Below are 16,755 nucleotides of genomic sequence, written 5' to 3'. Positions count from 1 at the left end.
CGTATCTCACACTGGTGATAGGCTATTATTTCACTTCTGCAGCATGTTATCGTAATCAATCCACTTCATCCTGAGAAATAACCAGGCTAGATTTTGTGAAAGTCAGCCAGTTACGGATACTCGTTCTCTAAGAGTGAGCAGCAGTAACTGGCTTACAGGACGTAGCTCCTCTATTTCTTTCAAACGTGCTCAATGGAATTTGAGTCCGGTGACTGCAGACCATTTCATAAAGTTTCCTCTTCCATCACTGCATCGCAATTGCAGTTGAAGCAAATGCAACTGCGATTGCTGTTAGTATTACCACATTGAAACTGGAACTACTTCTTCTAATGTAACAACTAAGTCAGGTCGAGAGCTATCATAGGTATTTATCCTGTCATGAATTTCGATTTGTTCCCGATCTCTAGCACATGTTCAATCCCGGGGCGCACCTTCAAGAAATGCATACATCGAAACGTTACGTCTATATTGAAGCGGACATCTGCACAGAGAATAACTTTGTAGACTATCTGCAAATTTGTAGATAGCAATCGCAACGTACGATGCAATTGCGTTCACCTGAAGTGACGTAAGATCACAATAATAACTGTTTATTCGAACCGCATCATATTCGTAGGTCAATGATATAAAAAAAGTCAACGGATGCAGCAGAATATCCAAAATGTTCTGATACCCCTCGGAGTTCAACGTTAATGACTGTGAGGAACAAACATCGATGGCGTCCACCTTAATAAAACGTAGGACCTCCTTTTGTTGCGATGACCGCAGCAATCCTACGGGGCATACTTTCGACAAGCGTACGATAGCGATCACTGGAAATTTTGGAGCATTCTTCCTGTAAGCAAGTAATGGGTTACTGGACTGTAGTGGGGTGGACGTCTCTTGACCTCACCCGACGCTCCAGTTCATCCCACAGATGTTCAATGGGGTTAAAATCAGGACTCTGTGGAGGCCAGTCAAGTGTGGTGACGTTCATATCCACAAACCACGCAGTTACAGCAGCAGCCTTGCGACATGGTCAGTTCCGTAGAAACTCCACAAAGTAGGAAACATTGCATTGTCCAGAATGTTCAAATACCTCTCGGAGTTCAATGCTTATGACACCACAAAGAGAGGTCTGAGGACAAAACAGGAACACACCGCCACCTCCGAATTTCATGGTTGGGGTTACGCACTCTGATATGAGACGTTCACCGAACATTCGCCACATCCACACCCGTCTGTCTGCTCGGTAGAGGGTGCGGACTGATTCTTTATTCTATAACACAGCTTTCCGAGCTTCCACACTCCAAGGGTATACATGCTCTTTGTACCACTGAAGACGACGCTGCATGTTGGTTCGGATAATGTGGGGCTTGCGGTTCTGCCATGGAAACGCAAGTTGTGAGCCTCGGGTCTGAATGTTTTGTGCAGGTTCATGTTCCAGTCGATGCCCATATTCCTCCGCACTGAACGTGTCACCGACGAATGGAGGTTTTTACATGTTATCTTTCGTAGCACCTTACGGGCACTTTTAATGAGTGTGGTGGGTTGTCCACTGCTGGAGCACTTGCAGTTCACTCCCTGCGCTTCCATCTCAGTATGGTATCATTGATTGTTGACCTGGGGTGACCCAATTTGTCAACAATTTACCGAACAGATAAGCCTGCGATATGGCATTCTACCACAACGCCTCTTTCAAACTCCATCAGTTCCTTTCTAACAGCCATTTCACTCGGACACAGTTGCACAGACTTGTAAGCATCATGTTCCTCCAATTTATACCGACTACAAACACGTGACCGTTACATGGCACTATGCATCATGCTTATGGGGGGAGGGGTGTTCGCTGACTTTTTTCCAAGCAGTGTATGTACGTGACTTACACATTTTTTATTCCATCGGAAATAAAGAGATTGCATTCGATTGAATTCTGAAGAGCAATTATGCCGTTGTATAGACATGGGTTTGAATCTCGTCTGGGATACGATAAGTTTTTTTTTTTTTTGTGTGTTTTCAAATAAAGTGGGTTAGTTGTAGGTAGTGATTTTCCTGTTACGAACAGACAAAATGGCACGAAAATACAAGTGATAGCCACAGTAAGCATGATGATTCAGTGTCTTATCCGATTTCATTGCAGTAGCAGCATCCGTTAGCTTTAAGATTTTGAAGATCTATGATATTGCTGATGTTAGTTTATCAAATATCACACGTGAATGAGAACTATTGATTATCGATACATCTCTGCATCCGTAGATATGCCTATGGATATAAGCGAATCAGCGTCAAAGAAGAGATTCGCTAATGATCGAAACACTACATACAAATCAACTTGAAATAAAGCTTATTTATGGTGGAATTTAATTGGTTGATACTGCATTTTTTTTTCTTTTCAGAAATGAACAGAAATGTGATGATTTACCTTGCTCAACAAGTTAATAATCTGTATTAAATGGATATCTATATGGGCTTCATATCGGTAAACAGTGCATTTCAAGTTCTTCAACGACTCAATTCAAATTATTTCTGGTAATCGTTGAATATTACGTCTGTCTGATGACTCGATTCCACGAAATCCTCTGCTCAAGAAGAGAATTTCGGAATATTTTCTCGTTAGAAAAGGTCAAGACCTGGCAATGACGTCATTCAGTAGGTGAGGAAATCTCACGTGAAACTCTTAACAGCTTACTGAACATAAGCGCACTCTCCGTCCTTCTGTGGAGCCGGAGCTATTGGCGTTGCGACTCTTATAATAGCACCTCTGTGGCTCCACCTCTGTTATAAATGCTTTCTCCAGAGCCACAAGGGCATCCTTCAGAGAAACAAATGGAACTTCCCATTCTTCGCCATCTCCATCAACGTCATTTTTTTTTTCTGTTCTTGTTCCTCATTATTCCATATTTCTAATATATCAGCATGTGATAGTACTCGTATGCTTAACATTATCACGAGAGTACTATAATACAGTCAGATGACCGGAAATGGGAAAGTTGATAATTTAATTACAGTCCTAGTAGATGTTACTGAAAAGACAATCACAAAAACTGGCTGCCGATGTCCACTATCAGAACTTTACAGAATCGAAAACACCACAACAAAGCACTGCTAAAAATGCTGCCGGAAACAAAGTAACTGAAAAGGACTTTAAATTTTCATACTCATACTCATTATTTGCATCATGTGAAACAAAAATTGTCAAAAAAGAACTGCGAGAATCCAAGCACTCTTGACCACACGTCTTTGCTGCAAACCGGTAAAAGAAGGAACCCAAAATGCTTCTTTTGAATGGACAGTAGTGCGTACTAAGTGAATAATATTTACATTGCGTATTATTGAAAAATGAAACAAGAGACTGTTGTTTCTGGAACGACAGTTTCTTAACACATATACTACACAGGCCAACCCTAATAGCGCACTGTATTGACCATAATGGTCATTATTCAATATATGGTTCAGCTGCTTCTGGTCGTTTGATAGTTTAGGTGTAAATATGAATTTGAGTAATCCATAGAAGTTTTGTCGTTGGCACTCTAGATGGACTTAAGTCTCCTGTTAGAAATATAATAAGTTTACGATAGTTATTTGACTTATGCTATCTTAAATTCTCAATAGAATAAGGGAGAATAACTTTTAAGAAAGTATGCCTTGTTTCTTCATTCTTTATGTAGTCCATAATATTTAATTTCAGACTTCTTATCGCAATGTTATATTTCTATAAAAATATTAATATACAGAATTAATATATAGGTAGCGTAAGACCTCGTAAAATTGTAGTCATGAATTAGCAACTTCCCCTACCTCTGGACCACCTTTTATATGATTCCATCTTAAGTGTCCCCACACCAGGGGTCTCATAGCCTCAGCTGTTTTGGCAGTGATTTTACTCAAACCAACAAATCCTGTCTCCCAACAACACAAATTGATGTATGGGGGGAGGGGAGGAACTGAACATTAAAAATTATAGTTGAACATTTAAGAAATGCATATCGTAACATTATGATGGGTATTCAAGCTTTACTAAGGCATGAAAGATGTTATAACTATTGCAAGACGTTATAGTTTGCATTGCATAATTATTATCATTATTATGTAATGTAAATATCTATAATTTATAATGTAGCTATAATATTAACTGAAACATGCTTTCCTGGCAGTGAGTCATTTTCGTACATTCTGGTAATTTGCACTTATTGTTTCGCGAAAGGAAAATGCTGTGCTGAAGATGAACTCTGTAGTGCTAAGAATAGTTGTGTAATATATAAAAAAATAATAAAAATAAATAAATAATAATAATAATAACAACTGAAAATACAAAATCTAAAAAGTATCTATGGCAAATATCTTGTCGGTATCGAAACAGTGAAGTCATTTCATAAAATAATAAAAATTATTCTATCCCAGCAGGCCTTCGACAGTGCGAATAAATAAACGGATGCGATGTTGCATTTTACGAAATATCAAAGAACCTATTATACACTCAGAAAGCATAATATTATCCTTTGCGATTGTCATGATATTTTCTAGAAAACAACTGATATTATAAAATATCAGTAATGCAGTTATTTATGTATGATTATATCAAGCATTGTGTTTTGTATTATGTATTTTTAAGCTATGTTAATCATTTTTCTTAATAATATTTACTAACGTTTTGTTAGTACAAATCTGATGTTGTTGCACTTTTTCGGATATCTGGGCATGATTTTTTAAATTTGAATTAAGAACGGCACCAAATATCAAAGGTTCAGCAACACGCATCACACATTTATAAATTTATTAATGATTCTAAGCATAAATCAGCAATATATTAAACATTTTTTTCGTCATGGCAAAATAATAGTATAGCATCAGATAGTCATAAAATAAAGAGTGACAAATTGACCTTTATAACGAGATACACAAAAACCTGCACAATGAAAGCACGCCACCTAAATTCAACACGGTGCACTGCATTCATTTGTACTCTCCCTCCTCATAAATCTAATCATGCTAAACAGTAATCTTTTACCACGCAGATGAATATTTTACAAAATAGCCATGGAAGAGAAACGACACAGCTTCATACTTGACCACACATAACCAGTAGCGTTACTACAGCTGAGGAACTTATTCCATAATTAAAATTGACTTGAGGAAAGGGGGTAATCTGAGAAGGATCAAATAAGTTTTTTTTTTTTTGAAGCTATAATAACGTTGGAAAAAAAACTGATTTTTAAAAATCAAACACTTTCTCGAAATTTCATTATTTGATATAAAATGCAGCTGAACTCCATTATTTATTTATTTTATATGAATTACTTATATGAATTTTATACGAATTATTTTATATGAATCGTGAAAAATCAACAACTGATTCATTTTTGGACAAACAACTTCGAAACTTGATGCATTATAACTCACTAGCTGGCACATCAGTTTACATACAAAAGAAATAAATACTGTATTTGTTTATTATTATTATTATTATTATTATTATTATTATTATTATTATTATTATTATTACAGCATTTGCTTTATATTTTTGAGCAAACTTCTTGGAAAGGAAAAAAAAAGAAAGAAAAAGACAAGAATTTTGCTGACTCCTTCAACCTCCTTCAATTAATCAATATTTTAGATAAGAAATTTAGGCACTCTGTGAGCACAGTTCGTAAGAAACATTGGAAAAGAATATTTTAGCACAGAAATTCTTGCTTTAGTTTGGCACAAGGATATAAAGAAAGCGTCTTTATAATGGCTGTGGTGTCTTTCGGTACTCCAAAGAGCATCCGATTCGAATCATACTCTTTTGGGAAGCTTTCGATCGTTTGCTTTTGTCGCCTATATTATCATCAGAAATCCGACGAGGAAATAAAATTATTAAGTGGTACGTCTTGTATTCATTTTTATGTGAGTGTAAGAATTTAATGAACTAAATGACAGCAAAATTTACCCACGCTAAAAAAAAAAAAAAAGGTCATAAATATTAAATGAAATCTCCATTAATAACTGATGTAATTAAGCATTTAATTAGTCAGTGAATGTAAAAAAATATTTTTATGACTTTTTTTAAAGTCTAAATGGGCATCTGTTGCTTCAGTGACATTTCTTAGGTAACAGGAATATATTTCTGAGTATACTCCCCCATTTCCCCTACACATCACAGACTACCCTATCACTCCCCACACACAGACTCGCAATAAGCTGCTTTATGTCTCCAACCGAGATGGTAATTAACGTCAAACGCTGTCACATGGATGGATGCCACTGTGAAGGTGAGACTAAAGGACACATTAACGTTTATTCCAGAACTTTTCATAGTTTAATGAGCATGATTTCCTGCATTGAGTTTTCTACGGAATCAGAAGGTACGTTGAACTATTAATGAGCCTTATACTACGGGATTTGATTACTGTTTAGAGACGAAGACCTACTAGACAACCACCCAGTGGTGTGGATAATGAATAAACAGCAATTATTATAATACTACGTTTCTGAACTGCACAGAGACTGTCACGTGAACATTTTAACAATAGCTATTTATAATATAAATATCTATACATTTATCTCTGTCTCTTCTACTGCTGAGCCTCCGTACCTCAGTCGCTAGAGAAGAAGCCCTTTGGTCGGAAAGACTTGGGTTCGATTCTCGTCCATGCCGTCAGGAACCGTGATCGAAAGGTAAGTTAGTCGGTCTCATACAGAGGTGGAGAGTTTTTTTTTCATCCGGAAATTCGGGTTTCTCTCCGCCCAGAACAGGCAAACCAGCCCAGTTAACACACGCATCTACAGACATAGGGAGGCATAGGACTAACCACCTTATCCTCGAAGCGGTCGCAGTTTCAAATCGTAATAGGCCATGCCTAATACGAGGGTAACGGAGACCAGGTCTAATATACGTATAAGGAGTAGTAGGAGGATGCACTGTCCTACTGCAGTAGGACAAAGCATTAAAATAAGAAACAGCATAAGAACGATGTCTTGAAAAAGCTAAACATGCCTTGTCGGGAGTTGTTCAGCACAACGTCATAATCTAATCCATTATCATCTACTAAGTGACTTATTAATATTAACAAGTACCGAGATGAGTTAATAGATCGCACTAAAAAGGAATGAAAGAAAATGATTGAACTTTAAATTCTGTGCCAACAAGGGTTCCAACTACTTCGAACATTAGTTACATTTACCGCTACATTGATCCAACAGTATTCAGCAGAGAATGATGTTTTTAGAAGGCACACAAAGTGAAAATCAGCTACACATACCGGCCATTAAGATTAAACGTCACTTAAGTAGCGTTTATGCAAAATACTTGGTCACGTACGTACTACATATTCTAAGCAACTATTTTAGAATGCTGTTGGTCAGTAATCGTCAACAGTGTTGATCACGATGGGAAAAACAAAGAATCTTCGGAGCATACAATATCTGGCTGGAGCCACGAGTTTGAAAACAGTAGAGCTGACTGGTTTCTCAAAAGGTGAGATATCCCGGGTCGGTGAGAAAACTACCCGCATTGCTTGTCTAAGAGACGTAACTGTGGTAACTGAGATATTCTGTCAGGAATGAGATAGTCGTCGCCTGAGAAAACGTATACGGAACAGAACTTCCTGCGTGCAGCAGTTGACCGAAGTACTTAATGAAGGTTCTTCCCGACCCACATCTCACCGAACTATGCCCAAGGACTTGAAGAGAATCGGTATTGCCAGTCGCATGCCTATACGGAAAAAGCTGATTTCTGCGAAACAGAAAGTTCGTCTACATTGGTGTCAGAACACTGTGACTGGACACTGGAAGACTGGAAAAAAAGTCATGTGGTCCGACGAGTCACGGTACACCTTTTTCTGTACCGACAACAGACAGAGAGTTTGGTTGCAGCACATGAAGCAACGAACCCAGCTTGTCTTGTAAACACAACTCGAGATTCTGTTGGTGGTGTTGTGGTGTGGGGCATGTTTTGTTGGTACGGAACGGGACCCCCTGATATTGCTGGAAGGTCGAGTGTCTTCCAAGGAATATCTGAAAATTCGGGTCGGTGAGAAAACTACCCGCATTGCTTGTCTAAGAGACGTAACTGTGGTAACTGAGATATTCTGTCAGGAATGAGATAGTCGTCGCCTGAGAAAACGTATACGGAACAGAACTTCCTGCGTGCAGCAGTTGACCGAAGTACTTAATGAAGGTTCTTCCCGACCCACATCTCACCGAACTATGCCCAGGGACTTGAAGAGAATCGGTATTGCCAGTCGCATGCCTATACGGAAAAAGCTGATTTCTGCGAAACAGAAAGTTCGTCTACATTGGTGTCAGAACACTGTGACTGGACACTGGAAGACTGGAAAAAAAGTCATGTGGTCCGACGAGTCACGGTACACCTTTTTCTGTACCGACAACAGACAGAGAGTTTGGTTGCAGCACATGAAGCAACGAACCCAGCTTGTCTTGTAAACACAACTCGAGATTCTGTTGGTGGTGTTGTGGTGTGGGGCATGTTTTGTTGGTACGGAACGGGACCCCCTGATATTGCTGGAAGGTCGAGTGTCTTCCAAGGAATATCTGAAAATTGTTGCCCATCAAGTCCAACCTGCTATGTTGACCAGCAAGTGACGGTTGTTTCATGGACGACAATCCTACTGCTCACCAATGGTTCAGCGAGCATGACAGCGACTTCCACCATCTTCCCTGCCACCACAAAGACCCGATCCGAATCCCATTGAGGATGCAAGGGACGTGTTAGAAAAACAGATCGGGGAGCAAAGTCTTCTCTGTCAAATCCGAGTCAGTTAAAGGACTGCGTGGCCAACGCCTGGTCTGTTTTTAGACCTAGATGCAATCTAACACTTTGTAGAAATCTATGCCAGTGCTGTAATTCAGGCTAAAGGAGGTCCAACGCGGTATTAAATAAAGTTTTCTAATTCGGTGGCCGGTATGTGTACATACCTATGTCATCATCATACCTATGTGTTTAGTATGACCAAATTTTATTTTCAGTGTGTGTGAAAGAGAGAGCGAGATTAACAATGCCATATTTAAAGCGCATGCAAAGAACAAGCACATCACAAATTCAGATGAAACAAAAACTTACCATTCATCTTTTCTTCTCATGCATAATAATTTGTTTTCTTTAGGTGTCCGAGATAGTCATCCAACAAATTAGTGTTTGCACAGTTGGTACTCGTTGTACGGTTAATTCCTATTAAATTTGAGAAAAGTTGTTGAGTAAATTCGAAAAGGGGAAGAAAATTATGTTGCAAACATCACAATAAAGTTATTATATATTGTAATAGAAAAGTATTATAATACCCTAAAGGTATTATAATTTCATTCTTGTGGGATGAAAATAAATTCACTTATTTAGAATGAGAGGCACTTCATAAAATCAAAGACCGATTATGCATGTTTTATTTAAAGATAAAAGAACTGCTACAGAGCATAAATGATAATGACGTTCTCCTTCCAAAATAAACAGCAGCCCCTTCTAAATGAATAAATAAAAGTAAAATTTCATTTTGTGGGAAAGCTGCTTAGAAATTAATTAATGTTAAAAATGCTTTTGTTAACTATGAGCAAAAATAATCGCATAGCGAATTTCGAAATGTATTAAGCGTTACATACAGAAAACAATCAAAATTAAGCCTACAGTCTCTTTCTCTCTCTATGGAGGAGATTTTTTATCGCTCAAAAATGGACACAGGTGGAGAACATTCATAAGTGCTTCGGTCATGATTCTAAAGAACTCAAACTTCCGCTTCCTTTAAAGCAGTATGGCATTTTTATGCGGAAACAACTAAGGCTAGCAAGCCAGTGTATTCTGTCTGTCAGTTGTGTGTCTTGTCCATTTTGCGGGCTGAAAAACTCTATACGAAACTGGCTAATTTGCTTTCAGTAAAAGAAAGGCCTTATAAGATTTTTTTCCCCAGTCCTCGGGAATCGAACCCAGGGGTTTCCAACCGAAGTTACAATTTTAGAATTCGTTGTTCATCCGCCAGAATAGCAAACCCACAACTACAAATTTCCAAGATATACTAGGTGCTACCCTAAAGTTTCCTGACTGTCCATAGGGAGTATGGCTGGAAGTCCAACATTACGAGGTTATGTGTTGTTGTTGTTGTAAATATGATTGGGTGACTTGAGTTTTGTCCTCAATTTTTGATGACAAATTTTTGAGTTGACATGAGTGAAGTGTAAGAGCAAACATTTTACATTTAGTTTTGTTTTAAACTACTTCAGTGCTGTTGCAGACAGCCATCTTCAGGAAAAATGTATCTAAAGAAAGTTTGGTCGAACATTAGGAGCATGATGATTATTTTACCATGTAATCATGAATAGTTACATATCAGAAGTTCGTTCCTGCAGACCAAATGGTCCACTATTAGTATTGCTTGGTGTTCTTAGGTGTTTTAGAGCAAATGTTTGTTGAAAAGACCAGAAAATTTGCACATGCAGAACTGGTAGCTTCATCATTGCCAGGGCCACACTGCGCTGTCTGTGTAATCCGTTCTCAATATGAACAAAATTACTGTGGTTCTGTTTCTGTGCTCCCTGTATTTTCTGTACTTTTTTTTTTTTTTTTTTTGATCCCACGATGAAATTGTAGTTCAAAGAACGAAGATTAAAGGACGTTTCAGATTTAGAGAGAATCACAGACAGTCTCTTCTTTAAGATGCTGAACGTTTTCTCAAAGGAGACAGCCACGAGCGATGTTTCCCCTGGAGATCGCGTTCAGATTTCAAAGATTTCACTGCGTTTCTTCCAAGGTTTATAAATTATTAAAAGTAAATTTGAATCAAACAAAGACGTGTAACTAAAGCAACCTTACATTTTAGTTTTCAGCCAGTGATCGAGTATTTATTTATTTTAGCAACTGTGAATTTATCATTCAGAGAAAAGTTTCACGTTATCGATATATCTAGGATGCCGGAGGAGACAACCTACTTATATACGAGTATATGAACAAACGTGTGGGGATTTAAGATATTGCGTGTTCACCCCACCTAAAATACCCCCGAACATCTGTAGTATCAGATTAATTGAGTAGAACATTATCTGCTTTGAATCCAAAGCAATTTTTTTTCTTTTCACTCCATATGAGGTCATTTGAAGACTTGAGAGATCTTTTTGAAGATCTGATATGGAGAATTCCACAAAGAAAGGAGAGAAACTTTCCCAGAATAAAAGGACATTGTTTGTCTTGTAATATGATAATGCAAATTGGTATCGAATAAAATAAAGATCCTTCAGGGGGAGAGAAAAAGTATATTTCGTAATAGAATTCTTGCATAATGAGACCATTCATTGCCACAACTGAATGGTTTGCGGCTTGTTGTAGAGAGTATTCGTTTTCATTTGTAGCATGCATTTTGTTTATGTTGCGAATCTACGGAGCAATTTTTTAAAATCAAAATAGATGAATTTAAACCAAAATTGAAATGAAGTAAAATTTTCAAACAATTGTCTAGCCTTTGAGATTAATAATGGCTAACGTTCTTGTTAACTGTCCAGTGTGAAGCTTTACTCTGAAGATGAAGAAATCAGTTGAAAATATTGCTTCAGTCAGTTAAATTTGAAAAAAATCTGGATTTACAAAACTGCAGCTACATCCCATCTATTTGGCTGGCTGAAATGTTTGCAATAATTCGCCACAGGGGGAAACTGAAATTTTACAATAACGTTTGAAACTTGAAATTACAATAATCGTGGTTTTGCTCGGATGAGATATTCCATCAAAACAGCTCCATCGTTGCTTTCTGATGCTGCAACGATACATTTGGAGACGCTCACATATTTATTCATTTATTTCAACTAATACCAAAGCAGGAAAAGTTATATCCTTTATTATTAAACCTACTAAGAAAGAGTTTTCACGACACTCGCTGCTGCGTCACTGAGATACGTTATACGCAGTCTCCGATGAATTTCACTACCTCAAATAATTAAGGTTATCACGGTTGATTGGATCACCGGATTACCATTCTCATCAGAGGTAGGACGTAGAAAAGGTCAGCTCTAAGAATACAGCCATGACTATCATTACCGAGCGAGTGTTACAGAACCCGGGACTCCTGTTCTATGGTATGTTGTTCACGCAGCCTTGCGTTACTATTCACGTTCCAGTAGGCGTCCTTGCAATCACGTGACTGAATGCATGCTTAGGAACGAGAAGCCAGAGACGAAGGCCTTCAAGGAGGTTGACACCGCCAGTGAGAACCACGCGACTTGGAATATGTAATTCAGCGCGAGCACTAAATTGAAGGCGCTTATGCTGATTATGCTGACACGAATTCGTTTTTTTTTTTTTTTTTTAAGGGGGCGGGATGTGTCGAGTTGTCGTCAGTAATACGTGTCAGAGGTCAGCTGGCGACAGAATGCTGTAGAGATATTTCCAAGTTTTTCAGAGGGCAACGTAATAACATAATTAGTGAGGTCGCCTGTATAAGAACATGTTGTCCGTGACCAGGGATCTGCTATGAATTCTGCTGCTCTAAGTGTTAAATTAGGCTTCCTTTCATAAGTCTCGCCTTCCAGCTAATCAGATAACGAAATCATACAAGTCCAATGAAAATTTGATGCCAGTGCTCAAAAACGATAGTCATGCCAATGTGGCGAAGTTTTAGCAACCTTAAAAAGTACTGTGTACGAGATTATCTCTTCACAAACTTCAATGCTGCATTTCGTTTTATATATATATATATATATATAGATTTTTATTCATCTTTGAATGTGAATAGCAAGAAAAAGCATCTTAAACTTTAATTGTTAAAGAATTAACAACTTTTAGTGTCACTTTAAAAACAATACCGTGTTTAATATTATATTAGCAATACGCATTGGTGAAGCGATAGTTATCATGTTGGTCAGACGCAATGACTAAAGTGCATGTGAGAGGGCGCTATAATCGATGTTATGGCTCCGCAATGAATAAACTGATTAAACCAGTTTTGTTTAAACGATTTGAACAACTTCTTAAGGTGTAAACGCATGACTCGTAATTTTTGTTTTATAATGTTTCGTTTTTACGCATTCACAATGTTTCTTTTGTTGTTGTTGTTTTGTTTTAAGTAATTTACATTCGAAGAGTTAGTGAATACACATACAGTTGTATATTCAGTTCAGCATGCGCTATGTTGTATTCGGTATTGTATGCGTTATGATTTTAAGTGTCGTTTGCAGCCAACAGAAAAGCCAACTTAGAAGTATACCTAGTTTTGTCAACTGTTTGTTTTGGCTAGCGTGGCTACGTTTGCTGCTAAATTATTCACAGAAGCTTATTATTTAGATTTTCTGTTAAAAACTGAATGGTATTTTATGACGAATTCTGCGTTACTAAAGTAATTAAAAAAAAACCCTTATTGCTCAGATGAATGACTTTTAAATGTTTCTGCGCAGTATATTTTTACTTCGATATTATCAGTGAAAACTATTTTAATTAATATTCATCGCCAAATAATAATAATAATAATAAACAGTATATACAGAATACAGGATAATGATTTATCCTATCTCTTAAACTGTAAACGCTTTAGTAAAATACACATTTAAATCATATGCCCGTCTTTTTGGTGTTTGAAATATGTTTTTGTTTATTTAATGTCGCTAATGTCACGTAGAAAGAATAAAGTTGAAGCGAGAATATTTCTTTTCTTTTTCCAGTAAATAATAAAGGAAAAATTTTAACAAAAGAAGAAAAATAATAAAAAGGAGAAATAAAGAAACAGCACTTTTTTATTTAATTAATTAGAGATGTTTAACTAGATCGTATTTTGAAGAATCTTGATTTCTATGGCTTATATCAATAATGTAAGAATTTAAATATTTTCATTAGCCGTATTTACGACCAAACGTTATGATCATGAATAATATTTATAAAATTAGTGATCAACACAACAACAACAACAAAAAAAAGTGTTTAGTCAACAATATTTATTTTATTAAGAGTAAATGGCCTTCAACAAGATTGTCAGGCAAGATGATCTCCGAGGAACTTCAAAGTTAAAAAATTCTGAAACGCTCAGCGAAGGACGCCTTGGAAAGTTTTCTTCCTTGAGTACATTTTGCAGTCTTGTTTATTTGATATTTAGATCTGACCTTCAGCGCGCGATTACGCAATTACATCGTCAAAAGAAGGCAACAAAAGATGTTGCGAAAATGTATCGCCTATGTGACGAATTATTAGTTTGTATATTTCGATGAAGCATCTTACAAACAACACAATTCATTAACTTACGTGAAATTAACAAACTTTCAGTAGCAAATAACCACATAATAATAAAACATTCGTTGACGATATCTTTCGTCAGGATAGCGGAAACATTATTACCTGTTGCTGAATATAAAAATAGAACTAACTATACGATGGGAACGTGACGTCACATCAAGAAGCAGAACTATTTTCTGATTTTTGTCTTCTTTTGTAAAATTTTATCCGTCTGTGCAGCATTCCTTACAGAATGGAATTTTATTAACCCTGGAGATAAGGACGTATAAAGGATTAATTTTTCGGGAAGTGAAGTCTCGTTGCATTGAACAAACGTTGAATTTTCAGGATGCAGCCATGCTTTACAAATGGCATTGTGAAATCACCATTGTTGTTGAAGGTTGAATACTAATAGCATTGGTTTTATTATAATTTTTCTTTATTAATGCTATACTGCAGGGCTGTCCAACCTTAGGTAATCCGAGGGCAGCATCACAATGCGTATCTAGTAATTTGGTGAGCAGCAGCGACACAACTGCGATAGCTGAACAAACGAGCACCACTAATCGCGCGCTCAAGTTCCTCGTGAGCGCCCGGAGCATGCGCGTTGGAACAAAACAGATTAAGAACGCTTCTTTGACACGTCTAATATTTGAAAAACACGTGGGTATATAGCGATGTAAAAACACCGAATAAAATTACCAACTTCAAGATTATCGATTAGTGATAGAATTAAAATATATGTACAGAAATGTGAAGACAAGAGTTCGAACCTTCCTGGGAGAGACAGAAAGTTTTCCAGTGACAGTTGGCTTGCATCAAGGGTCAGCATTAAGTCCGTTCGTGTTTAATATTGTGATGGAGGTGGTGACGGAGGAGGTGAGAGAAGACGTGCCTTGGACTATGTTGTATGCAGATGACATCGTGCTGTGTGCAGAATCAAGAGAAAAAGTGGCAGCTAAACTGGAAAGATGGAGGAAAGTACTGGAAGAGAGAGGTATGAGACTGAGCAGAAGTAAAAGTAAGAGTATATGTGTTGCAAAGTGGATGGCAGCCAGGAGAGATCTGGAACTGGAAGGAAATGTCATCAGGAAGGTCAGTGACTTTAGATACTTAGGTTCAACAGTGGAAGAAGATGGAGAAGCTGAGAAGGAAATGGGATGCAGGATACAAGCGGGTTGGAGGAACTGGAGAGAGATGGCTGGAGTGCTATGCGATAAGAGGGTACCGATCAATCTTAAAGGCAAAATCTACAGGACAGTAGTGAAACCAGCTATGACGTTTGCTATGGAAACTGTGGCCCTGAGGAAAAATAACATCAGCAGGATGGAAGTAGCAGAGATGAGAATGCTTAGGTGGATGTGAGGTGTGACCAGAAAGGATCGTATGAGAAATGACTATGTAAGGGGAAAGGTGAAAGTTACGAACTTGAAGCAAAGATACAGGAGGCAAGGTTGAGATGGTTTGGTCATGTGATGAGGAGGGAGGAAGAATATGTAGGAAGAAAGGTCATGCAGATGGATGTGCAGGGGAGGAGGAAGCGCGGAGGTCCAAAGAAGAGATGGAGGGAGCTGGTGGAGGAGGACTTCAGGATGAAGAACTTGGATGTGGCTACAGCCCAAGACAGGAGGTTGTGGAGGAGACTCACCACAAACAGCGACCCTACTTAAGTGGGAAAAGCTGCACAAGAAGAAGAAGAAGATAGAATCAAAATATATAATACGCATTCGATTCAAATTATTTTATTTTTTCGCTCGTGAAAATCAAAACCCACAGGCCGGCCGCATGCGGCCCGCGGGCAGTGTTTTGGACAGCCCTGCTATACTGTGTAAGTTTAAAAGAATGCAGAAGATTATCTCACACAAACAACCAATCAGCGTTTTATTATTTTTTTTTTTTCCCTCGGACACGAAAGTAACAATGTAGTCCTACAGACAGAAATCGTCGAAAATTTCAATAGAGAATAAACCAACGTCTGTTTCCTGAAGGATTTCGTCAACATATTAGGCTTAGGTTACCGCAAAGATGAATATGACGTGATGACTATGACATAGTTATTACTATAACTAATCATAGTTATAGTAATAACTCACCTGATGAACGATTGCAAAAGAAAAGATCGAAATATCTATAAGACAAGACACATTAAAAATAAAAATTAAATTTAAAGACACGGGAATCAATAAACGTGATGACTACGATGGTCACGAAACTTATGAATACAAGCTTTAGGTTTTAAACGATATAAGAACTTCTTTATCGGAACAATAAGGCTAAAGTAAATTAGTCAGGTTCTTAGGCATAGTAGAACTTTATACTATCAGAAATTTGGGACACACTAGCTGGAAGATACACGCACTTACCAGGCATAATATTTTGAACCTCATGGCCTTAATTTTCTTCCGCCATAACCCACTAGCATAACATAGTAAATATGACACCTTTCTATACTTATTCAATTAGACATTCACTTGAAAATCTGCTTAACTTTTGATACAAGGATGGATGTGGTTTTTTAATGTTTTGAAGAGGCTTAAATCTACAAGACGATTATGTTTGCAATGAAACTAACTCTGTTCTCAGGCTGGTTTGCATATTATGCTGGA

The 16,755-nt window shown here is 37.5% G+C and overlaps 1 protein-coding gene across 3 annotated transcripts in view; it reads right to left on the bottom strand.

Annotated features, from left to right (window-relative positions):
* Positions 1-16,755, bottom strand: part of LOC150097606 (uncharacterized) — a 446,553-nt gene that overhangs the window by 299,004 nt on the left and 130,794 nt on the right. For all 3 annotated transcript variants that reach the window (XM_090406901.1, XM_090406900.1, XM_090406899.1), the window contains exon 2: positions 9,041-9,148. The gene's annotated coding sequence lies outside the window, so the exon portion shown is untranslated. The remainder of the gene's footprint in view (positions 1-9,040; positions 9,149-16,755) is intronic.

The sequence above is a fragment of the Typopeltis vanoorti genome, chromosome 17, assembly GCF_054136105.1.
Source record: "Typopeltis vanoorti isolate ZY-2024b chromosome 17, IOZ_Tvanoo_1.0, whole genome shotgun sequence".
Taxonomy (NCBI): domain Eukaryota; kingdom Metazoa; phylum Arthropoda; class Arachnida; order Uropygi; family Thelyphonidae; genus Typopeltis; species Typopeltis vanoorti.
This window is presented reverse-complemented; position numbering and strand designations above follow the sequence as displayed.